Here is a 23,153-nt window from a genome sequence, read left to right as displayed (position 1 = left end):
TTAAACACCATCTACAAGTGCTTAGAACAACAACTTGCTGGAACAACAAGTGCTACAATTACAGGATATGCATACAGAGAAGATATGGCAATCGCTGAGTAATTATCTGAGTTGCTTAAATCCTAAACAATGGTTCACAAGATTGAATTTGAGGATTTGGGTACTGGGAGGTCTAGTGGTTCTGGCAGGAATGATAATTTTGGTAATTATTTGCTTTATTGCTCTGAAGTGATTTTAAGCAACAGGAGGCTGGAAGAAAAGATGGTTTGTTTGGTGCTTTCAAATATAAAAATGGGGAATTGTAGGAGAACAGCAGAAGAGCAGGCCTGTGTGGGATAGAGGAGTGCTGCAGATTCTCTGGCACTTGCTGACCCTGAAGAAGAAAAAAGAGCTGTAAATAAGGTATTTGCCATCTGGATGATGTTATGTCCTGCTATCAGGTGCCTCCAGTGGGAACAGATAGATAAGGTTTTATGTGAGTAGAAAGGGCATGTTGAGGTGTAAATTGTAGATCAATCAATAGATATCAGGATACTATGTAAGTGTAACAAACCACTCAATAAACTGATTCTGATTGTGCACGGCAGTCAGGATCTGTGCCTTCATGTCTTCTGTCAGCCCTGAGTTTGAATACAGAGGACATTTGTAAATTAACAGGAGGCCAGAAAAGTTTCAACTCTCCCTTCATGATTCTACCTTTTTCTCTCCAATCCTTTTACCTCAAACAACCAAAACAAGTTTTCTTTGAAAAACCTTTTGCTTCAAGTAATGATACTTTGTGTGTTGAGTTTCAGCTGTGATTGAATTTATACTAAAGCCAAGTTATAAACCCCTGAAAATAGGATTTATAATGGAAATTCCAAGTGCAATCTTAACTGTAGCAGCCAGGTTGATACCACAATAGTCCTATTACCATTCTTCAAACCTGATGTTCAGGATGAGTCATACTGATCTAATTCTTTACATAACCCTTTTCCTTTCTGTGGTGCAGGCCTTGTCTTGAATTTTTTCTAGTCATATTCCAGAAGATATGTTCCTTTAATTTTGGGGGCAGTACACAGCTAATGGGGTGAGGGTATGTGAGGGAATGGACGCTGCGTGGATGCCCTCTCCCTGGGTGCATTCAAGGCCAGGTTGGATGGGGCTTAAGCAACCTTCTCTAGTTAGAGGTCTCCCTGCCCATGGCAGGTTTGGAACTAGATGATCTTTAAGATTCTTTCCAGCCCAGACCATTCTACAATATCAGTGCCATGAAAGCAAAGAGTGTTTCCAGCAGTACAGCAGGGCCATGCCTCATACATTTATTTATTCAGTTAAAGGACAAGTTTTGGGCAACTTTCACTTGTCTGAATTATTAACTTGATATTGTATTTGTATACTGCCTGTGTAACCTTCTAGTCCTTGCCTTTCAGTTCTTAGATAATCATATAATATTTAAAATACAACAATAAATAAGTTGTTTCAGGAAAATGTGAGAGTGAAGATAAGAGAATTGTAACTCTTTCTGTTTTCTACTTCTTTGTTGTCACAGTTTAAGCCCAGACAATGACAATCAGGCCTCCACTTGCCCACTACCCACTCCCAGTGGGGGACAGGGAGCAGAAAATCCACCCAAAGGTTTGTTGATTGAGGGCTGGATGGTTGCACTCAAAGAGTAGTGGTCAACAGCTTGATGTCCAAATTGAGACCAGTGATGGGTGGAGTTCCTCAGGGGTTAGTACTGGGGCTGGTGCTGTATAACAACTTTGTGAGTGACATAGACAGTGGAACTGGCACTCACCTTGACAAGTTTGCTGATGACCAAAGATGTGTGGTGTGATTGATGTGCTGGAGGGAAGGGATGCCACACAGAGGGACCTTGATAAGCTTGAGAGGTGGGCCCATGCCAACCTCATGAAGTTCAAGTAGACTAAGTGCAAGGTGCTGAAACTGGGTCAGGGCAATGCCAAGCACAAACACAGGTTGGGCAGATAATGGATTGATAACATCCTTGAGGAGATGGATTTGGGAGTGCTGGTTGGTGAGAAGCTCAACATTAGTCAGCAATGTGTGCTGGCAACCCAGAAAGCCAACAGTATCCTGGGCTGCATCAAAAGAAGAATGGCAGCAGTACTGGGTCCAGGTCTAGAGCCCCTAACACAGGAAGGACATGGAGCTCTTGGAGTGAGTCCATAGGAGGGCCACAAAGATGATCAGAGGGCTGGAGCACCTCTGCTCTGAAGACAGGCTGAGGAAGATGGGGTTGTTCAGCCTGGAGAAGAACAGGCTCCAGGGAGGCCTTAGAGCAGCCTTCTGGTACCTCAAGGGGCTGACACCAGGAAGGCTGGGGAAGGACTTTTTACAAGGGCATGTGGTGATAGGACAAGGGGTAATGGCTTTAGGCTGCAAGACACTAGACTTAGGTTAGATATAGGGAAGAAATTCTTCACTACGAGGTGGTGAGACTCTGGCACAGGTTGCCCAGAGATGTCTCATCCCTGGAATTGTTCAAAGCCAGGCTGGATGGGGCCTTGAGCAACCTGGTCTAGTGGAAGGTGTTGGGGGCTGGAACTAAATGGTCTTTAAGGTCTTTTCCAGTTGAAACCATTCTATGATTCTATGATAACTGGTGTTTCAACTCCCTTTTGGATTTTAATTTCTTTTGACATAATAAATTTGGAGATTTTAATTTCTTTCTTTAATAGGTCATATTACCATAATTTAAACTAATGCTCTCCCACAGTTTAAATATATTTCCAGATTTATTCCTGTGATCATTTCAGCAACTTTTTCAAAACTGATGTCAGGCCCTCTGGGGAAAACAGGGTATCTAGTACAAAATTTTGATCAATGTAGAAAGATTGTCACCAAATTTGTATTATATTCTGTTTTTACATGGTTCTGAGTACGTTATTAGTTGTTCTTTTGTTTGTTTAATCTGGATCTCTGTGAGTGTATACGCTCTTCCTTTTGCAGTGATAAATGCAAGAAAGGCTTTTCCTTTTACTTAAATAAAATACCTTTAAGACTCTTGGAATGGCTCATGATGTTATGATGGGGCAGAGAAACAGTCACCACTGAGGAGAAGTACTTTTATATATTTTTGGGAAATCTTTGAGAAGTGTACAACTAATAGAGATGTGAAAGTCATATTTTAAGTTGCTTTGGTACTTTAGCAAATGCTTAAACCCTACCAAACAAGTCTTCACTGTTTCCTAGGGGGACAAAATTCCTGCAGCTATCCTCCCTATCTCTTTGCTTGCCTTTTCCAACATCTATGATAATTTTTTAACCTTTTGGTTGCCCTTAGCCAAACTTACAGGAGGAAGAGGCAGATCATGGGCCTCTGAGGAGCTCTGCAGAGATGAAGGAGACCTGAGCCATGACACCCAGGTGAGATTTGGGCCAGGAACGGCCATCACCATCTCATGTGGTTGTGGTTGGCACATGGACTCTGTGTACGGGGAGAGATGTGGCTGCTGGGTGTGGGGAGAAGACCTTGTGGACCAAAGCAAAGCACACTGGGACTAGTAATCACCCAGGTGATTGGAGGGATCCAGGGGGCTCAGTTGTAGGTGGTGTCAGATCAGCCTCTGACAGGGACCACCAGCTCCTGCCTGGTTCACATCTGTTGAAATCTTCTGACTGAACTGAACCAGTAAAGGATGAAACAAATCTGCCTTTAGGAACCTGCCTGGCTGGATGTTGTTCTTGAATGGACAGAGTATTTTGGCTGTAAAGTGCCTTTTTCTTAGAAGGAAAACAACAAATTTAAATGTTAACTCTCAGTTTCTGATGATTAAAAGAAAGTGCATGAACATTAAAATTGCATAAGCTGTGTTCAGCAGGAAGACAACCAGAAGACTTCAGTGAACAGAAGGACAATGTACTCCACCTTTACTCTCCCCCCATGAGTGCTTTGTGAGATGAGCTTATGCAGCTTCCCAGGTGATGGTGCATTCACTACACATCATATCCATAGGTGACTTTATTTTGGCTTACTGCTCTGGCACAGTCACAGAACCTGTCATCTATTTGCTCTGTTTGCAACAAAGTCTGTGTGACTGGAACTGGGGCCAGAGTGGTCATGTTTCACTTCATGTGTTTGTTGGATGGTAAATGTCCTAAAGATTTGGAGATGGGTTTCTGGAGAACCACACTCTGCACAAACTACTGTTTCATCCTTTTTCAGGAGAAGCCACCTTTCTGAGTTGAGTTTCATGCCAGCAAGCTGCCCTCTTGTCATCACTCCCCTGGGGCTCACAATGGTGCTGGGAGTCATTTCGAGGGGTGCAGAGGACCCATGGAGATTTCTCCTCCTCCCACCAGCAATTCTGTGCCCCCTTCCCTGGATCCACTCTGCCTGTGCATGTCACAGTGATGGCACCAGAATTACTGCTGCTTATGCTCTCTCATATATCCTCCTTCAAGATTCTTGATTATAGGTACTTAAATATAATTGCTGTGGATTTTATGGCACCCTGGGACAAGATAAAGGAGAATGAAAACCAGTGAGGCAAATGGCTCTTCCTCTGCTGCTCGGAGAGGACTTCAAGGTATTTTTTAAAAGGATAATTTATGAAAACCCTGATCAGATTATGCAGCTGTTCCATGCTACCTCAACATCATCCTCATGAGAACACTGCCAATGGAATACTTGATAGTATATTTCTGAAGATCATTTAATAGTATTAGTCTTTCTGCATCTGGGGAAATATTTTCCGAAGTAAATTTATATTTGTCCTAATGAAATGTTTGTTATTTATTTCAGGCTGTTTCTATAATTAATCAAAATCATAACATACTCATGCTATACTGCTAAACATCTCTAATTACTTTAAGCTTTAACTTGCCACTTCTTTGTGATCTCCAGCTTTAGTAAACTCAGCTGAAAGTCACCTGACTGAACTGCCCTTTGCTTACTGCATTGAAAATTTTATTGCCGAAGATTTAAAATGGAAATTTATGCTACTGAGAAAAGAAAAACAACAAAGAAATCACATATCCCATCAGCAAAGTCCTGGAAATTTGCCTGGAAGAAGAGGGAAGGCATAGAAGGTTCCAGTCATGGCTGCTGTGCTCTGTATGGGGACATTGCAGCTCATTCAGCACTGACTGAGACAAAAGGGAAACTCCCCATCACTTTAGAGGGGAATCAGGGATCCTTTGGCAAGTCTTTTCCATATGGGAAACAAGGTGAGAAGAAATCTCAGCTGTACTGTGATCCTAAGACTCTTTATTAACATGTTGCTGGTGTGTTCCTTAGGAAATGTTTACCATTTAAAAAAAGAAAATTTGATTAATTTTTTCATGATTACCAGCCTCATCAAATAGTTTGTTCTGCAGTTGTCTCTGAATACCACCATGCCATTAAGAAACTCAACATATTGTTTTATTTATTTTAATGGGAAGCACCATTATTCATTAAAAAAAAAAAAATAATCTCTGACAGAAGTAATTTAGTGGGAGTTAAAGAAAATTATTCACAAATCAAATGATAATTTTATTCCAGTGGGAAGATGTGTGATTGCATTATTCATTAATATTTCCATGATGCTATAATACTGCACAGGACTTTATGTACAAAAATTAAACCATCAGCTGGAAAGAAGTGTTCTAAAGAGGCAATGTACACATGGAGATGAGCAGCAAATGGCTGTGGTGAGCCTTGGATCTTGCACAGATCTCATCTTTTTTTTTTTTTTTTTTTGCCTCTCTTCTCCTTCTTCCCCTCATTCTGCACCCTCCTGGTTTCAAGTCTAAACTGTTTTGGAATGACCACTTTAGACTAATGAATGATCCAGAAGAAAAGACTTTGCAAGAGACTTGAAAGTCAGAGGGATGCAGATGTAGAAGTGAAGCTGAGCCTCAGGACGTGGGTAGCAGTAGAGGCTTAGATTAGAGAGACTTGGGAAGGAGTGAAGGCAACATGAATTCCATGGGAAGAAAAAGCATGAGGATTGGCAGGCACTGGGTTGGCATGTAATAGAAATTCCTGCTCATCACCACTGGTTTTGTTGTCTTTGATGCTTAAGGAGTCTCTGCTTTGGAGGATCTTCATTTAATGACACAGCAGAGAGTAAGGGGAGGCAACACAATAGTAAGCAAGGTGCACGCTACCACCTCACAGTCAAGAATAATCCCAGATCCTTCTTTAGATTTATGCCCTTATTCATGGGTTGATACAAACAGTATCTGTCAAATGGGATATTCCTGTGAATGAAAGATAGGCAAATCCCTGCTGGGATACCTCCAGTTTGCTTCTTCCAAAGAGCAGAGTGGTGGTCCCAGCTCTTTATCTAGGGCAACTCTAGCAGGGGAAAGGAAAAGGGTGGTAGTAACCAGACTGTGACAGCAAACACCATTTCAGAATAAAATGAAGAAAGTAAGATTTTCTTACTTTTACTTTGGTTACAAGTAGAATAACTCAATAGTAATTTTGTGCCAGGACATCTTCCTGGATTTTATTTATTTTGTAGCCTTCAGGATAAATCCAACTCAGTATTTCACACTCAGGCTAAAACATTTCCTCTCCAAAGGATCAGGCCACATCTGTGGTGAATTGACCCTAGGGGAGGAAAGCCAGGGTCATGGTGGCTGGTATGTTGCACTGGCTCCTACAGCACCCTAAAGCAGCACATGGTGAGGCCTCACTAATCTCTGGTGGATGGAATTTGCTCTCTCACTTTACAGTTTAGCAATTAAGATTTGGGGAGTGGGGGAGAAAATTGTTTGTCTTATTGTATGGCTTCCTTCATGCTACAAAAACAAACAAACAAAAAAGCAAAGACAAGGGAGTGTGTTTTGCCTTAGTCTGGAAGGTGCCAAGGTGTGTGATGGCCCCTGCTTCCCATTGGGTTCATCCACCACCTCAGCTCTGTCTGCCCGACAGGTGCTCTGTGTCCTCCCCAGGGTTTCACTATTTTGGCTGAGGGTCATGCTAGGGACTCTCCTGGAAGGGCTTCTGGGGACCAGCACAGCCCTAAGCAGATGTTCAGGCATTCAGGGCAACTGACTGGGCACCCATGTATTATTTTTTTATTAGGCTGTCTGTCTATGGTGATCTGAAAGGCACCCAGGCTGCTCAGAAACATGGTGTGGCCTGAGAAGGCAGGAAAGTGTTCCCACATCTTATCCAATAAGGAGTGAAAAGAGCATATTTTATCACAAGCACTCTGTTAGTTTGGGTTTGGTTTTTTTTTTTTGTTTGTTTTTTTGTTTTGTTTTGTTTTAGTTGGTTTGTTGTATTTTTGTTGGGATGTTTTTGTTTTTGTTTTGGGGTGAAGGGAGAGCTTTTTAGGTTGGTTTTGTTGTTGATTATTTTTGTGGTTGCTTTTTTTTTCCCAAAGTACAAGGCCAGTCCCACCTGTTCTGTTTGTTTCTTAGTGTCATTACCTCCCTGGTGAAATAAGAAACAATGCTCATACCAGAGCTTGACAGCAGTGCAAGGAAATGCTATTCAAGCCTCTCTGTGGCATGTATAGGTCAGTCCTACATTGGTCATGATGAAATGTGGTGTGGAAAGGAATACCCAGGCAATGTAGAGGACACTGAAAGGAATAAATACTAAGCCTGCATCTTACTAGTATCTTCGTATAAAGTGGAGCATAAGGGAACATAGAATAATTAGGTTAGAAAGGGCCTCAAAGATCACCTACTTCCAACACCCCTGCCATGGGCAGGGAGAACTCCCACTAGATCAAGTTGGTCAAAGTCTCACATTTCTTCCTAGTATTTAATCTAAATCTACCCTTTTTAAATGTGAATCTTCCTATTGTAATATCACCCCATGCCCTGGGGTGATACAAAGCCCCTCTCCAGCTTTCCTGAGGGCTCCCCTCAGGCACTGGAAGGCTGCTGTGAGGTTTCCCTAGAGCCTTAGGCTGTTGTTCCCTAGGTTGTTCTCCAGGCTGAACAACACCAACTCTTTCAGTCTTTCTTCAGAGGAGAGGTGTTCCTGCCCTCTGATCATCTTTGTGGCCCCTCTATGGACTCACTCCAGGAGCTCCATGTCCTTCCTGTGTTGCAGAACTGGAACTAGTACTCCAGGTGGCTTCTCATGAGGAGGAGAATCACCTCCCTCACCCTGCTGGCCAAGCTTCTTTTGATGCAGCCCAGGATACTGTTGGCTTTCTGGGCTGCAGGTGAACATTGCTGGCTCATGTTGAGCTTCTCTGAACGGACAGAACTTGTGGCAGGAACATGGTCTTTCCCATATAGCTCAGGTATCACACTGGTAATCTTACATTGTTAACTTGTAGCTTTAAGCTAAGTCTGTTTCCAGAGTTGTCTGACTAACAATTCTGCAGTGGACACAGGCAAACTTCTGAAGAGTGAATCCTCTGTCCTGTGGTGCTGTAGACACATTCTTTGATTGATCAGGTTTTAACCCCATCCACGTTTATGTAACAGAAACCTGCTGTTGTTAGTGCAAGTTTCCGTGGAGAGAATAATCTTCAGCAGGCATCTCTTTCTTATTAGATTTTCTGATTTTTGGTTTAACACAGGAGTTGAAGAGAACTTGGTGTTTTTTTCCTCCATTGCCAAGTTTGTAATTTGAATTTCTGAGCTAAGTTCCAGGTCAGTAAATTGTTTGTTGCTGCAGGCTTCTACTGAGCAACCTGAGACATACAAGACAAGGGGTAATGGATGCAAGTTGGAGCATAGGAGGTTGTGTGTGCACAGGCTGCCCAGTGAGGTTGTGGAGTCTCCTTCTCTGGAGACATTCAAAACCCACCTGGACAAGTCCCTTTGTGACCTACAGTAGGTGGTTCTGCTCTGGCAAGGGGGCTGGACTCCATGATCTCTTCCAACCTCTAATACTCAGTGGTTTCTGTGATTTCTGTGACCTGATGGGGCACTGAGATCCTGGAGGCAGCAGAGGCTTGTACATACCAACCTGCTGCCATTCTTTGAGATGTTACCATGCAAGGACAAGCCATGCTCCAAGAAAAAAAATCAACCTGAGGATTTTTAAAGCTGATTTCATTTGGAAACTTTGCTATGCAGATGCTTATGCTTCCTAAAAAAATTTCTACATCATTTCTTGTCCCTACAGGTCAGGGCTTCTGGAGAAAAAATGGATAGATGCTTAAATCTACCTTAAATCTACCTTAAATCTAGGCCTGGTTTTTTTTTGGAGATTAAACTATTTCTCATGTGCATCCAGTGTAAGCTCTGGAAACAGCCAAGAGACTGTTGCCTGGGTGAGCAAGTAGCTACAAATAAGAAGTGACTTTGGCCAGGGTTAAACTACTGCTCTGAAAGAGGAGTTACCAACAGTATGGGGTTGACCTAATCTTCATACAGGTTCCTATAGTGTCCTGAAAATCCATCATCTTCTGGGAAAAAGAAATGGAGTTAACTCTCTTCATGTTTAGCTGAAACAGAAAGAAGAGAAATTAGGTGGGAAACCGGTAAAGATAAGGCTTTGGTGGCTGGCATTGGAATTAAGCTGTGACATTTGCTTTGATGTTACAAGATACGACTCGGGGCCAGGAGAAAAAAAGATATTGCTTCTTGCAACCCACACCTAAGTATAGGGCAGGTGTATAAAAGCACAAAATACTACTCAAGTTGTTTGGATTCCCAGCTCCAAGGACATGCTGCTTGCCATGTGTTTGTCAAGCACATGCCCCAGGTACAAAAGCAGCACACAGAGCAGAGGTCAGTTGTACCAAGAGCCCCTGATGCTGGTAAAGGGGAAAGCTGGCATCACACCAGAGGCTGTAGGGTCTCACCAGAGCATCTTCAGGCCACCAAGGCTTTCTTTTCTGGAACAACTTTGACATAGTCCTTGCAGGTTGAGAATCCTACAAGACACCTCCCATGGATGAAAAGAGAGAGCTTGTGATCAGTAATGTTAAACGCTGACAAAAGAGCTATAGAAACTAAAGGGAAACCTAACTCTTGCTTTCAATACATTATTTAGGAATCTTGAGATGCGCTGCCTCAGCCTCTGATGAATACTGAAAGCCTTGCTGAATTTTTCCTTGGAACTGAATTAAATGAAGCTGAATTTGCAGTGACATTACAGCTTATTCCTTCACTGATGTGTCAACATTGCATTATTTTTTTAAAGGGCTCAGAGGAAATTCCTGGTATACCAATGCAATGCTGCAGTGAAGAGTGCTGCTGTTTGCATGTCATGGCTAATGGGAGAGGCAGAGGAAGCAAGGACATCTGCCTGGGGTGCCAGCATCTATCCAAGTGCCCCTGGAACAGCTCTAAGGCTTGGGGCATTGATCCTTGCAGGGCTTCTTTGCAGCAAAAGCACATTCTCTCTCCAGAGACCCATTTGCTGTGTGGGATGGACATAATTGTTTAAGGAAGTCTAAGTTCAACTGAGGGCTGCCTCATTCAGTAGTTTCCACTCATTAGGTTTGTGCCATAATTGTAGAGACTTTCAGTCCAATGTGCAGGTGAAAATACAAGATATAAGAATTAAAACTCATAATGACATTTTTTTCGGAATAAACAGAGTTAAAATTTTCCTGTGGAACTGATCAGGTCCAAAGACAACATCTAAATGGTTGCCTGTTAAATACAGTTTTGTCAGTCAAGAGCAGAAGGGTCACCTATATCTTTTTATTTAGTGGTGTTCTTGTCATGCCTTCTGATGTGGAGTGTATATTGAAATTTCTTTCTGTCCTGGGCCCAACAATGTTGTTGTGTTGTACATCATTAGTGCTAGATGAGCTTTCCATCACAGTGAAACCCTGCCTTAAGCCCTGAAGCCCTCTTGAGACTACAAGACCTTAGTAGTAATGTCAGTGAAATCATTATATATGTTCTGGAGGGAACTGGCAAGTTCCTAGCCTGCTTCCTTACAAGACTGCTTCTCATTCAGTGCAGCAGGGCAATGATCATGTCAGGTGGAGCCAACCCTTAATTGTATATTTCAGAGACAAGAAATGCAGGAGATGTGTCCCTGGACTATTTCCAGTGCAGTTCTATAGGAGAATGGCTTTGTTAATATGAGGATAATGAAGGTTAAGGAGTGGGTGAACAAGACTTCCTTTGCTGCATTCTGTACCTAGGGTGATAGAGAATTACCCAGCTCCAGAAATCTGTAGTTGAAGGACTGTGTGAATAAAAATTGGAATATTTTATCTTCTATATTGCTAGTTCCTGCAGCTTGCTGGAGGCAAGGAATATTGGAGTTGGACCATGTGAACAATTTTCTCCATTAAAATGAATAGGGTAACTTCTCTCATCCTATTTTCTTTTTCTCCAACTTGTAGCCATTTTGTGGTTTTCTGTCATCTTAATAATTTTCACTTGTTAAAAATATCTTATTCCCACTTTGCCCTCTCTATCATGCTCCTTGTAGGCTCAGAAATCTGCTCTGTTGTCAGGACTTTGGCTTTTTTTCTCCCCAGTTTTCTTAGTCTCCAATTCCACAGTCTGTGGGAGCAAATTCACTGTGGATGTCATGTTCAGGCATAGTGGAAGGAAGCATCAAGGCAGTAGCTAAAGGTGCTCTTTTTCCCTCCATCTATACTGAGTGGTTTCATTAAGGGTAACAAAGGAGTGATTGGTGACAGTCAACACAGCTTCATTTAGGGGCAAGTCCTGCCTGACTAATTTGGTGGCCTTTCATGACAGGGTCACAGCCTCAGTGGACAAAGGCAGAGCAATAGACATCATCTACCTGGACCTGGGCAAAGCATTTGACACTGCCCTGTGCAACATTCTGATCTCTGAACTGGAATGATAGGGATTTAATAGCTGGACCACTCGTTGGATAAGGAACTGGCTGGGTGATCACACTCAGAGATTGTGAGGTTGTGATCAATGGCTTGGCTTCCAAATGGAGATGTGTGAGGAGTGGTGTTCCTCAAGGGTCAGTACTTGGACTGTTTAACATCATTGTTAGTGACATGGACAGTGGAATTGAATGCAGCCTCAGCAAGTTTGCTGATAACACCAAATTGTGTGGGGAAATCAACACGCTGGAGGGAAGGGATGCCATCCAGGGGAACCTTGGCAATCTTGAAAAGTGGGTTAGTGTGAACTGCATGAAGTTCAACAAGGCCAAGTGCAAGGTTCTGCAGCTGGGTCAAGGCAATCCCATGTACCAATACAGGTTGGGATGTGTCATAGACACATCAATAAATAGAAAAAAATGTCTCTTGAATCAGCTAAATGACATCCAAGCTGGCATGAGTCAGCTCCATTTTCACTGTCTACATTCTTCAGAGATAACAAAGTTAATTCAGCAGCAGACTCTCTCTTCTTTGATATGGTAACAGCCACCTTGAAGTATCCTGCTAATAAGATAAAATGCAAATCAGAACAGCTCCTGATACAAAGTTGCCAGACAGGTAATGGGAATTGGTGCAAAACAGCTGGTGTTGAATACAAGAGCTAAGGAACTGAAATGTCTGAATAGCAAATGGAAGGCCAAATTGAAGTACAAATTGAAAAAATCCCTGGCAATGATTTGTGAAAAGCAGACATTTGGCTATAAAAACCAGAGGGAAAATGAGGAAAGTCATCAAAATCATCAACAGCATCGACAGCATCATCATCATCCAGATCATTGAGACCAAGGACACCTTTAACGAGACAGCAACTGTGGCAGTGGAGAAGCAGTGATTTCGCAGAGGACTTTAGAGGGTGAAAACTGTGAATCTGTTCCCTTTCTTCTTCTTCTTCTTTTTTTTTTTTTTTTTTTTCCTTTTTTTTTCTTAAAAGTTCTCTCTTGGCTGATTCATCTTTTTTAAAACCTGTTCTCTGCATTATATCTTCCGTTATTAACCCCTTCCTGAAACACATTACCATCTGAGTGCTTATCCCTGAAATAAACCGTACTAATTTGCTTAGATCTTAAATTTGGTTACTTTTTGCAATTTGTGGGGCATATATATGTGGTGGCTAATGTTTAATCATAAACAAAATATAAAATAATAATAGTTAATGACTGTGACAGGAGGAGAAAAGATTGAGGGCAGCCCTGAGGAGAAGACTTAAGGGTGCTGGTGGAACAGAAGCTTAACATGAGCCATCAGTGTGCACTTACAGCTCATAAAGGAAATTGGGTCCTGGGCTGCATGAAAAGAAGCACAGACAGCTGGTCAAGGGAGGTGATTCTCCCCCTCTGCTCTGCTCTTGTGGGACCCCACCTGGAGTACTGTGTCCCACTCTGGAGTTCCCAGTATAAGAAGGACAAAGAGATCCTGGGATGTGATTCTCCCCCTCTGCTCTGCTCTTGTGGGACCCCACCTGGAGTACTGTGTCCCATTCTGGAGTTCCCAGTATAAGAAGGACACAGAGATCCTGGGATGTGTCCAAAGGAGAACCACTAAAATGATCAGAGGGCTGGAGCACCTCCCCTGTGAAGACAGGCTAAGGAAATTATGATTCAGCCTGGAGAAGAAGAGGCTCTGAGGTGACCTTATAGCAACCTTCTAATATCTAAAGGGGATCTACAAGAAAGCTGGGGTAGGGCTTCTTACATGGGTGTGTAGTCAGAGAACAAGGGGAAATGGTTTAAAACTTGAAGAGGGGAGATTTAGGTTAGACATTAGAAAGAAATTCTTTCCTGTGAGGGTGGTGAGACACTGGCACAGGTTGCCCAGGGAGGTTGTGGCTGCCCCCTCCCTGGAAGTGTTGAAGGCCAGGTTGGATGGGCCCTTGAGCAACCTGGTCTGGTGGGAGGTGTCCCTGTCCATGGGTGGGGGGTAGAATTAGATGATTTTTAAGGTCCCTTCTAACCCCAAACATTCTATAATTCTATGACTCTATGAAGCACGATCTGAAAGGAGACCTTCCTCTGCCTCTCCTCCATCTCTGCCTCCCATGTTCATACAGCAGAACCTCCTTTTGGAAAACTTCTTGTAGCAGCATACCTCAGGGCTTCTTGTCATGGCTTGATGTGCAGGGTTTTCATGGGGCAGAGTAAAGTCATGGCTGGGCCTGGAGAGCAGAGCTTTGCAGAGGGATGCACAGAGGACCAGGGGTTGCTGTTGGGGTGTAAGAAGAAGAAGCATTTTATACACAGAATGTGGAAGTGTAGAAAAAGTCTATCTTTCCTTTGTCTTCCTCTGTTGTCCTAACTGATAACCTCAAATGGAGTTGTCATGTTCTCTTTTCCACACACACAGCTTCCATGCACAAGCACTGGATTTCTGGTGGGCTGCCATCTCTGCAGACACGGAGCTCATAAATGCCATCACCCCACCCACCCCCTTCCAGTTCCCACCATGAGAAGAGTTACCTATGTGTCCTCTTCAGTCAGTTCCCTGAAATGAGCCATCCCACAGCTCAGCATCATTTCCTCTCCTACCTGAAATACACCACAGTGCTCAGGGCCTCCTGCGTATACTTCTTCCATACAATGGAGAGGGAAGAGGGAAGAGGATCACTTGGGAAAAGACCTGGGATAGTCCTTTGGGAACTTGGTTCCTTGTCCACCACTGCCAGGAGCCATCAAGCTGCAGGGACATGATGGCTGGAGGCTGCAGAGAGTACACACAGGAGGGATGTGATTTGTCCTGCTGCAGTAGCTGCTCCTCCTGTACTTCCAGCTCTGTGACTCTTCCTGCACCAATCGTGTCCTGTAACCAAGATAGCAGTGAGCTCTGATGCCCTTCCCTCCCTGGGCTGCAGTGCTGCATGGCACAGCACATCTCTTGTAAGCTTCTCGTTGTCCTCAGCCTGCACTGCCTCCTGTCATAGGAAAGAAAAATAGCAAAAAGCTCAGGGATATAAAATCTTTAAATATAAACCAATTGACCTGCTTATAAAGATGAAGAGCAGGTAACACCAGGTCAATATACACAAAAAAAGGACGTGTTTGAATCACTTCATGTATATGTTAGCACAGTGGAGGAGCATTCTCTGCACTCCCACTACAAAGTGAGTGAGAAGATGGCAGTGGTGGCTACTGCCCAGCAGTGAGATCTGCAGGTTCCTCACAACTCTGAATTGTCTGGGCACAGGCAGTCACCCCTGTACTGCTGGCTCATAAAACTGCCCATCTCTACATGACTGTCAGAGCCTCTCTGTTTTTCAAGTGACCAATGGTTCCCTCACCTGCGTGTCTGGGAGCAGCCCATGGGGGCTCCTGGTGCAGGCAGCCAGAGGCCTAAGCTGCTGTACAGTCCTGCTGCCCACCCCATGCCTTTAGTGAATGACTGCATGCATGGCTGTGGATGTCCTTGAAGTCAGCAGATTTTGCAGCGTACTTCAGTGCTTGGAAGCTGGCAGGTTTCCTTCCTTGCTGTGGTACATGGCAGTGAGCAAGAAGGGAGGTGGGCAGAGGTTGTGTTACCAGCACCAGCACAGTGCAACCCTCTGGGGACCCCCTGGGGACCATTTGTCTGAGTGTGGGGAGCACCTCAGATGAGGAATCGTGTGTGTTCAGGCACAAGCCTGAAATGAGAGGTGATATATGACATCTGGGCTTTTCTCCTCCCTCCGCATGTACAGCCAGCAAGGGTATGTTTCCACTGGGAAGTGAAGAAGCCTTGTAGTGCTGACTGAGCTGAATGCACAAAAAAAGTGATCTAGCAGTGTAAGAGCAATGCCCTGTCCATGAGATTGGCTCATTGCTTTGCAGAGGAGGACCCAAGGAAGCATCTGCACAGCTTTGTGCAGCTATTCAGGTATGGTAGAGGAATTGCTGCACTGAGATCATTACCAGCACAGAGTGTCTTCCTGTCTCTTTATTTCTTTAACAATAAATGCAAAATAATTTCTTTTTTTTAATTAAGCCTGCAATTACTTGGGAATTTAGACATTTTTCTATGGGCACAGAAGAGCTGTTCTTTGTGTCTGATTACTGGAAAATGTGCTGTGCACATCTTACAGGCAGTTTAATACAGGGAAAATTCAAATTTGTATTGTGAAGAAAGGCAACAAATCAGCTTTTGATCAGCCACAAGATCAACTCTTACTTGATGCCTGTGATGTTGAAGTGTTCTGATAACTTGAGCTGATTCCTTTAAGTAATTTTTCAATGACTTTTTCTCTTCCCTACTTGATCAAAGATAGCAGAGTGTATAACTGATGGCTTTCATATTCATGTTCATATTTTTGGTTTATGGTAGGTCAATGAATTTGCCATTTTAATTAAATACATGCCCACCCATTACCCAGTTACTGGAGTGATGATTAACCTAATATATAAATGTACTCATCACAACTCATATTCAAGAAGGAATTTTTTTCTGAGATAGTCTCCTCGTTGGCAGTTCTCCAAGGTTTTGGCTTCAGCATATTTGGGCCATTGATGAGACTTGTGTGACAGACTTCCTCTGCCCTGGGGTATTTTTTTTGGTTGCTATCTTGTAGGTATTTTTAATTTTTTTGTTTCTTTCTTATTTTTTTTCTTCCTTTCTTTCTTTCTTTCTTTCAGTAATGAATAGCATCATAATCCTTGTAATAGCTGGTTTGCCTCCGATGGTCTGTACTTCAGTGATCACATGATGAAGCTGGACATGAGCTGGTAATGTGCATTTGAAGCCCAGAAAGCCATTGATAGAATTGTGACCAGCAGGTTGAGGGAGGGGACTGTCCCCCTCTGTTCTGCTCTTGTGAGACCTTGCCTGGGTGTCACACAGGGGGGCTGTTAGAGCAAGTCCATAAGAGAGCCACAGAGATGATCACAGGGCTGGAGCATCTCTCCTCTGAAGTCAGGCTGAAATAGTTGGGGTTTTTCAGCATGGAGAAGAGAAGGCTCCAGGGAGACCTTATTGGAGCCTTTCAAAATATTAAGGGGGCTTACAAGAAAGGTGGAGACAAACATTTTAGTGGGGCATGTAGCGACAGGATAAGGACTGATAGTTTTAATCTAGAAGAGGTTAGATTCAGACTAGATGTAAAGAAGAAATCTTTTACAATGAGGGTGGTGAGACACTGGAACAGGTTGCCCACAGAGGTGGTAGATGCTCTGTCCCTGGAAACATTCAAGGCCATGTTGAAGAGCACTCTGAGCAACCTGATCTAGTTGATGTCCCTGTAAAGGTCCATTTCAACCCAAACAATGATTTCCCCTTCTATGATTCCATGATATGCGTGAGGTACAAGCTCACTGCAAATGAACTGGGGTTTGTCATCAAAAGGTACGTAAGGAGTTTGTACTCTTTGTAGTGCTTTTAGAGATGGCCGTTCCCATAGCTCATTTTTATTTTCTTTGTCTTTTCTGCTCTTTATACACCCATTTGCAGTAACACCAATTCCAATGTCTGTTTTTGACCTGCTGTTGTACTTTTCCTCCTGAATTCACCATGTCTGATCTGTCCTTGGTGGAGTAACCAGAGCTCTGTGTGTTGTCACCTGGGGCACCTTTTCTCCTGCTCCTGTTGCAGCACAGGTGAGGCAGCCCTGGTACTTAGGGAGTTCTATGAACTTCTCATTTAGTGCAGTTTAGCTGTATATCAATACAGTGGCTGGTTACCAGAGTGGAAAGACTCTTTTCCCTTAGGGATGAGGTGAGAAGGGAACAAAAATACTCTTTCAATGTTCTCTACCCCTTTTTGGCTTGATGCTCCAATGTTCAGGTGTTGCTGTTGCATGGGGCTTTCTTTTTCCATTGCAGGGTAGAGGAAGACTGCTCTTATCTTGTATTCTTTATGCAGACCAATAGCTATTTTGCAGTGTCTTCTGTGATCTGAAAGGTGTCGTCCTGGGGTGTACATCCACCTTCAGGCCCCACTCCTCAAGGACTGAAAGACCTTGCCCTGCTTGGATTAATTATTCTCATTTTTTAATTCGTTTTCCACCAATATTTTAAATTCCAAATGGCATTATCTTGGCTTAGCTGGAGCAGAATGGTAAAAGCTATATTAGTATGAGAAGAGAAAAGAGAAGAGAAGAGAAGAGAATAGTTCCATCTTGAAGTCACCTACAATAATAATCTTGTTTCAGTAAGTTCAAAGATTTTTTCTTGTTTCTTGATTTAGAATCTCACTCTTTCCTCCTTGTAGCTCACATAAATATTTAAGAGAGAGAGTGACATAAAAAGTAGTATCTTTTGTCCCTTTTTATGAGGTACCAATCTCTTAAATTTAGCCATGGATACATAGATACAATTCTTCCTTGCAAATAAAGGGAGATGGGAGACAAAGTTATTACTGTTTCTACACCATCTCCTGAAATAGATCATGGTCTTTCTAATGACTGTGTCTGCAAGACTGTGCTCTGCCATTTAAAATCCTGCTGGCATTGCATACTGTTATGCTTGTTTCAGCATCACTGGTGGCATTTTTGTCCCTGTCAGCAGCTGCAGAAGAAGAGCTCTTGCACCCTGGGATGTGTCCCATGTAGCTGTCCATCCACTGTCTGTGTGACACTGCTCCTTGTTTGTGCTGCTGGGTCAGTTATCAGCTCTGACAAGCTGTGATATTCCAGTCTTTTTAAACATTGTAATTAGAAATCTGTTCTTCCCTCCACAGATCCAGACTCACAGTCTGTGTTTTGTTGTCATGTGTAACCCTGGCAATACCATGGTGCTTCTTTTAGCTGTTCCAGGTTGAAGCCTTTTGTTAATGAAGCCCATGCAAGCTGTGCTCCTGATTTCCCAGCAAGGAAGGCTGCAATAAACTGCTCTGTGTTCAATAGCTGTAGCAGCCATCATCTCCTGTCACATGAGAAGCCCTTCAGCTGAAGGAACCCCAGTCCCACCTCTGCTCAGGATTAATTCTCTTCTTTCATTTGAAGATAAAACTGCATCAGCTTTGCAGCGTGTTACCTTACAAAATACATGCTAAGGTGGCTTCTAATGTTGTTGGAAGAACTGGAGGCTTGTTACAAGAAAAAAGCTGCTTGTCCTGCTTGCACACCCCACCTGGTGCAGACACATCAGAGTTGAAAATGTCTGACTTCTAGTGTTTCTTGTGTTAAAGAAAAGAGAAAAAAAATGATGACAGTTGCTGGCACTTCCCTTGTTTTATGCAATTCTTGGTATGCTCATTTGCTGAGCTGTAGGAAAGACCTGACCAAGGGGTGATCAGTCCTTGCTCAGATGTTCATCTTGTAATCTGTCTCTGCTGACTGCTAAGCCTTCTCTCTGTTACATTTTACTGTTGACCTTTGCATATCTCAATTTTTAGAGAAAACACTCCCGATCTTCAGCCAAACCAGTTTCATCTACTATCATCTCTGTAGATACAGCAGACATCATGAGACTGTATAATATAGCAATTATAATATCATTTTGCAAGGTGGTTTTAGCTTTGTAGGAAGATTTGCAAGCTGTGCCATTAACATTGCAGTTGTTTTCACTTGACTGCTCGGTTAATGGGAGGCAGCAGAAGGTGCTTTCTGTGATTAAGACATTTTTTGTTGGAGAGGAGGGGAGGGTGCATTTTAGGTGTATGAGTATGACTGGGGGATGTCCAAGCTGGCACTGGCCAGCAGCTCTGTAGAAATGGTATTTGGGGCTGCAGTTAACACCGAAGTGTCTCTGAATTAACAGCCCCTTTGACATCTGAAAGGGGTGATAGCCACTGTGGCTGTAAGTTTGGCTGCCTCCATTGAGGGTGATTACAGCTCAAAAGCACCTTTAATGGGTGTAGTGAAATGAGGCAACCAGGTGCCACTAATTGCCAGGTAGTGGGCGTGAGCTTGTGTCAAGCCCACCTGTGCCTGATTAGGGCGGGCCCCACTGTGCATGAGCAGGACCAGGGGGCTAATAAAAGGTGGGACCTGGAACTCACAATCCCGGCATGCTTGGCTTTAAGTGTTGCTTTCAGCACTGCACTACTTTTATTGCTCCACTAGAGCTCTTCGCCATCAGGGTGAGGCTTTGAGGAGTCTTGAACCCACGGCCTTCAGCATTGCTCAGATTGTCTCATTACATGCTTAGCCAGCTGTGCCACTCAAGCCTCACCCTGACGGCGATGAGCTCTAGTGGTCACCTTTTATTGGCCCCCTGGTCCTGCTCATGTGCAGTGGGGGCCTGCCCTAATCAGGCACAGGTGGGCTTGACACAAGCTCACGCCCACTACCTGGCAATTAGTGGCACCTGGTTGCCTCATTTCACTACAAATGGGTGCATGTGTAAAGTTTGAGGCCTTTGGATGGCACTTTTGGAATGCCTATTCATGCATTTTTACATCTGGTTTTGGTTAGTCATGCATGCATTTGAAAATAGATTGCAACTTCCCTGTATGAAGCATAATTCTCTGCAGTCTTGGAAGTGTCCTGTGTATGGTGTTTGGTCTGAAACAAACTCAAATGAGGTGTGGCAAATATAACATTCACTATTGTGCTGGATAATGTGAAGTTTAGCTGAATTACTTGGGGAAAACTGACAGCAATAATCAGCGACCACCACACAGAGTTTTTTGGTGGTCAAACATATCAGTTGCCAATTGCTGCCAGACTCCATGAGGAGTCTCACAAATTATTGGCAGTTCTGTCTCTGGCATTTTGAAAAAATGTATCAATTTCTAAATATGTGGTTTGTGTTCTGAATTCATGTAGGACCGAACAAGTGTGTGTCTTCTTGTTTGGCTGTGTTTTTCAGGTTTAATTCTTTTTTTTTTTTCCTCCTAGAAATCCCCATATGAATCTTTCCTGTCCATTGCTGTCTTTGGCATTAAAATTTTCTCAGCTACACTCAGTTAATAAAGTTTAGCCATGCTCATTACCCACAGGGAACTGTTTTTTTGTTTTTCCATCCCAAAATTCACAGACATTTCAGGGACTTCATTCTTGTGCAAACTGACCCAATGACACATTTTTTTTAGAAGTTTCACTTACACTGTAATTCCCTCTTCTCTGATGACTTTTTCTGGTTTTCTTATTTGCAGACACTAACAACTGTTATTGTGTTCCTGTTCTCAAGTCTCCCTTCTCTTCAGCATTATGTGAGAAAGAATATGTTACAGGTCTTTCTTTTATTTTATTAACTTTTTAATTAGTGTTAGGTAATTATAAGGTCATGTACTTAAGTTTTCTTGGTAGAGACACAAAATTTCTCCCAAGGATATTCTTGAAAGATTTGATACGTGTTGCAATAATTTCTTTGGGGTTTGGCATGTGTTAATCAATATCCTCACTTCCAGGGTCAAAGAAAACTAATTCCTTTTTGGCCTGAGTATGATGTGCCTTCTTTTTGGTTTCTTCTCCACCACTCCAGGTGCTCCCTGTAAAGCAGGTCATCAGAATGCTGGTTTTGTGATGAAGTAAATTTCATAGAATCATAGAATATTTGATTGGAAAAGATCTTTAAGATCATTGAGTGCAACCATAAACCCAACAACATCAAGTCCACCACTAAACCATGTCCCCAAGTGCCTCACCTACACACCTACACAGCACCTCCATGAGTGGTGACTCAACTGCTTCCCTGGGTAAGCACACAGCACATTGAAGGGAAAAATAAAAACTAGGCAGGACACCTCCCCCTCCACAAAATGAGTGTGTCATTAGGCCTAAGAAGGATGTGAAAACAGAAAAAAACTCTACCAAAACAAATATGTAGATCTGTTGCCAGGGTGACTGCCTCCTTTGTACTTGACATTGCTAGTAGAGTCCTTTTTCAGTTCTTTTGGGGAGTTTATATTTTTAACTATTGTCACTTTCACTTGGAGTTCTTAATTTTCTAAAAGATGACTAAAACCGCTTTGCTGCATATTGGTTTGTGATCTCCTATAGTCTTCCTCTAGGTCATTCTGTTTGTAGTCTGGGATAAGTAATGCCAAGTTTTATTGTGCTGCTTTCTCATGCTGACAGCTGCCAGAACATCACCAGATAACCTCATCTCTTGTCAGAGTTTCAGGACTTCCAACTTTATGGCTTCATGGAATAACCCACATGTGGAGCATACACCAAAGGGCATTCACCATTAGCACTGTCTTCCTAACAGATAGCTTAACACAATGAGATTTTTGTTCAGCCTGTCGGTTCTGAACTTTTGGGTTATTTCTGCAGTTGCATATAGTTGCCAACCATCATTTTCCCTTTCCTCTGGGATGACCAGAGAAACACATTCTCTTAAGGGATGGCCTCTAGTGTCCCAGTGAAGAGGAAGGGAGGCAGGAGTGCCAGGAGGCTTGTGTGGATGAGCGAAGAACTCCAGTACACACTTAGGGGAAAAACAAAGATTAGAGAGAGAGGAAGCAAAGACAGATACCCTGAGAAAAGTACAGAAAAGTAGTCAGAGAAGCAAGAGATCAGGTTAGGAAAGTGAAAGCACAGAGAGAGAATTGCATCTGGCAAGGGAGGTTAAGGGCAACAAGAAAAGTTTCCACAGCTACATCAGTGTTAAGAGGAAGAATAGGGAAAATGTGGGCCCACTCCAGAAAGAAAAGGGAGAGCTGGTCACCCATGATGTAGACAAGGCCAAGGTATTCAGTCGCTGCTTTGCCTCAGACTTCACCTACAAGGACTCGGGTCACACCCTCCGTGTTAAAGAAACTAAAGGCAGGGACTGGGAAAAGGAAGATTCCCCCCCCTGTAGATGAAGAGCAGGTTCGAGACCACCTAAAGAACATGAAGGTGAACAAGTCCATGGGACCTGATGGGATTCACCCATGGCTCCTGAAAGAACTGGTGAATGAAGCTGCAAAGCCACTGTCCATCATATGTGAAAAGCCATGGTGGTCTGATGAAGATCCTGCTGACTGGAAAAGGGGAAATATAATACCCATTTTCAAAAACAGAAAAAAAGAGCAAGGGAACTACAGGCCAGTCAGTCTCACCTCTGTGCCTGGCAAGCTCATGGAGCAGATCCTCCTGAAGGCTCTGCTAAGACATATTGATAAAAAAAGGGGTGATTGGTAACACCCAACACAGCTTCATTAGGGACAAGTCCTGCCTAACTAATTTGGTGGCCTTTCATGATGGGGTCACCACCTCGGTGGACAAAGGCAGAGCAACAGACATCATCTACCTGGACCTGTGCAAAGCATTTGACACTGCCCTGCACAACATTCTGATCTCTGAACTGGAATGATACAGATTGGATGGATGGACCACTTGTTGGATAAGGAACTAGCTGGGTGGTCACACCCAAAGAGTTATGATGAGTGGTGTTCCTCAAGGGTCAGTACTTGGACCAGTGTTTAGCATCTTTGTCAGAGACATGGCAAGTGGAATTGAATGTACCCTCAGCAAGTTTGCTGGCAACACCAAACTGTGTGGGGAAGTCAACACACTGGAGGGAAGGGATGCCATTCAGGGAGACCTTGGCAGGCTCAAGAAGTGTACTCAAGCAAACT

The sequence above is a fragment of the Calypte anna genome, chromosome 1, assembly GCF_003957555.1.
Source record: "Calypte anna isolate BGI_N300 chromosome 1, bCalAnn1_v1.p, whole genome shotgun sequence".
Classification (NCBI taxonomy): Eukaryota; Metazoa; Chordata; class Aves; order Apodiformes; family Trochilidae; genus Calypte; species Calypte anna.
This window is presented reverse-complemented; position numbering follows the sequence as displayed.